Here is a 3,673-nt window from a genome sequence, read left to right on the forward strand (position 1 = left end):
GTGGCTTCTCTCTGTCAGTTCTTGCTTCCACTTGGAGACTGAAGGCCTCTTACTCATCCTTGGTCGAATTCAGTGAGGCAAGTTTCATAGGAGAAGATTCTGGAAGCTTCCATTGTCTCTCCACCTCGCGGAATGACACTGCTATTTGTCATTTCTCGCTCAACGCACCCTGATAGTGCATTTAGGTGCGTTGCAACGCACCTAGCCAGTGGATTTAGGTGCTATGCAACGCACTTAGCTAGTGGAGCAGCTGAAATGATCCTGTTTTGACTTATTCTGAGCAGTTTCTGGTGGAGAACTTCTGGGAGAAGCTGTAATTTGTTGACCTTGTTCCTTTAGGGGTTGGAACAACACTTTTAGGGACTTAGGAGCCCTTGGTTTATGGACATTTCATGCTTGGAGCTGCAAGGCACAAAAATGTCTATAACAGTTGCCCCCTAAAGTATGAGGCCGTTTATCGTGTGAAATGCTTTATTATGAGGATCCGAAGTTCTTTCAATGCTGGGAGGAGACCTGTAATAAGATACAATACAATACATTATCTTCATATTGTTTTCATGATCCAGTTGAGGCGGGCATTCCCATGCTCAGCTTTATAAATTCATTTTCATGTACATAGGACAGACAATCGTCAGATTGTAGACTGATGATTCTGATAGAGCCATCATCCTTTTGGTAGGATGATTATCTCTGCTACAATGTTGTACATTTCAATGTCTTTATTTTCCTAAATATATATCGTAGCCCGGATGGATGAAACTAGATCCGGGGTCTTCAATCTCGTCCGATCTTCACTCGAAGTACAAGTCGATCCATGTGAGAAATGTTTTGAAGTCGAACATGGAAAGACATCGCTTGATTACCAGTCAATGATGTAAACTGTTAACAAGCGCGAGAGGAATCACCGATAATGATAATGATCCTCAAGGTACTGCAGTACAATTCACGTGGTGTGAATAAAGGACTTGGCGTCGAACACCACGCAAAATCTTTCGGTCGAAGGTCATTGATGTAAACCTGTCGCCAGAAGTGAGAAACTTGCCATTGAGGCATGCAAGCTTCAAAGTACTGAATGGGGTGTTCCTAGACCAACTTCTTGGATAATGAGCTGATGTCGACAAGAAGTGATCCGTCATAGGAGGGCCTTAATGAATCCCACATCAATGACACGGAACGGAGCAAATGATTTTGATGGAGGTGAAAACAATCTGATGATATATGGTTCAGGGTGGCGGTCATGAAAGAATGGAGTATAATGTATCGTAGTGGGCGGGACACAGGTGGCCTTTCTGGATGACTTCTCTTGAACATGTCGGCGACACTAATGTGATGGATTGGTAGCATTAACCCCAAATGTGGATGGTATGGTGTGACCATGGCGATGTGACCGGTGAATGAAACAACCCAACCCGACTCGGGCACGGAGTGGAAGTGTCATGTTCAAGAGCGACTTGCTACCAACAAAGATTCTTTGAGTTTTCTTCCCAATTTTTCCCCAGTCATTGCTGACCAGTACCTCTTTATTTTTGTCAAGCTTGAGGAGGATAACATATGCTTGTTCTATAATTTTCCCTTCGGGCAAACCCATCGCTATGTTTTAACGAGCCTAGCGATAGTGAAACTCGTTCTCGTCTAAAGACAAGTTTGTCGCTATTAATCTTTTTAACGAGTCTAACGACAAAGATAACTCGGTCCTTTTCATTTTTAGAGAGTCTGAAAAGGTACGTAAAGGTAACTCCAAAATTCCTTTTTCGTCATCTAATCCCTTAAGTCCGAAAAAGTATAAAACAATACAGAAGGGATGAATTTTCGATAGCTTTAACGAGCCGAACAAAACAAGCGCTCGATCTTTTTGTGCAATAATCCCTCAGGTCCAAAAAGATTAAAATCTAGAGGAGGGATAGCACTTCCTATCCCTTTAACGAGCTAGAAGGCCAAGGACTCGGCAATCTTTTCATATTTTACGAGTCAGTTGAAAAGAGCTTAAAGAAGACTCGTCTTTTGAGGAACGAGTGATAAAATGGGTAGCAGTTGATTCCAGGTAAGGTTTGGAATTTTCCAATCACGGCAGTGTCACAAGGATGGCTAGTGAAATCACTCTTCGCAGCTGTTCCTAAAAATGGGTAAGCAATCAAATGGAGGTGAATGATCGGCCAATGAAAAAGTGGAGGTGACGGTGCAAACACGACCAAGGCTTTAATGGCTGAAGTACTACATTCACGGTGGTTATTTACCAGGGAATAGTTCATTTTTTAACGAGCTTAAACGCGGGTGGAAACATTTGCTCGGTCCGGGTTTATTTTTTAACGAGCTTGAACCTCGCGGTAACACTGCTCGATTAATCCAGTCATATGATAAGAATGTCTCATATAAAAACAACAACTTTTAGAGTTTTGCCCCACATCCTTTCTTTATGCAAGTTAGGTGACGACCAATCCTACGAGTTTAAAGGGTTAGAGGTCCTAAAAATTTAAAAAAATAAATAGTCGCCCTTCGCTTGCACTCCAAAAGGTTTGCATGCCCCCAGGTATAAAACAGAGTTTCAAGGTTACCTCTACTTCTATCCGCCAAAACACTTGTTTTACCGAGAGAGGCCTACCCCTTACAGGTTACCCAAAGATTGTTCTATTTACGGCGTAAACAAAACACTTCTTCGGCGATGTCTACCGAGATAAACAAAGGTGAGCGATGATGCCCGCCAACTCACATAACTTTGACAAGAGAATCCTGTACTAGAATAACCCCCTCTTCCAATCACGGACGGGGGTACAGACTAGGCATATTCTCCCGCGGAAACCTACCCTATACCCGAAGTTCTCCTGCCAAAGCAGACCAGGACGCATGCCCCCTGGGTTTTAGTCATATCCCTCCGAATTACTCATGCTCATCGGGAGGACGGACTGGAGATTGAGACATTTCTTGCGTGAAAAGACCATTCAGGGATGGTATATGACTATTTGATCTGTATGATCCGGGAAATGAAAGCTGGTCCACGAGCTTGACCACTCTTCCTTCGTGCGGAAAACAAATTACTCTAAAGAGTGAGGAGACAATCGCTCCCATGCAATAAATATAGTCTCGTCCAAGGAGTAGATTGTAATCTAGGGGTCCTTGAACTACCATTACGTTCATGCGAACTGTTTTCCTTCTCAATGTTATGGGCACATCGGGAAGGATCCCTAAAGGTCGACTGGTTCCTTTATCAAAGCCTGTCAGATTTCTCATCTCAGGTAAAAGCGATGGCGAACCAAGCGCTTTCCAAGCAGTTGAGGAAAGGATACTCACAGAAGCCCCCTCATCTATGATGGTACCAGCCATAACCATTCTGTATATTTGAACAATGATTCGGAATGGTACACTTGCTGGTAAACGGGGTCTGCCTAGTTGATTCCAGTTGAAGGAGACAACTAGGTTTCTTGGAGGTGGGACCGAATAGACGGTAGGGTATGGCTCTGACGAACTTCCTTCCTGCGGTAAAGGAACGGGTAGATTTCCCCCATGTTCGTCGGAGTTTGTGTTTATGAAGAGAATTTGGACGGTGTCATCCTTGTTCTCCTCAGTGACTGTATCATCTGAAGATAAAACCTCTGAAGGCAAGACCGGGTCAACTGCCGCCTCGACCTTTTGACTTTCGTCTGGTATGGATCCGGATGGTTTATCTTCAATGATAGGT

This window comes from Pinus tabuliformis, chromosome 4_1, assembly GCF_031772625.1.
Source record: "Pinus tabuliformis cultivar Carrire ecotype Pingquan chromosome 4_1, CPIR1, whole genome shotgun sequence".
NCBI classification, from domain to species: domain Eukaryota; kingdom Viridiplantae; phylum Streptophyta; class Pinopsida; order Pinales; family Pinaceae; genus Pinus; species Pinus tabuliformis.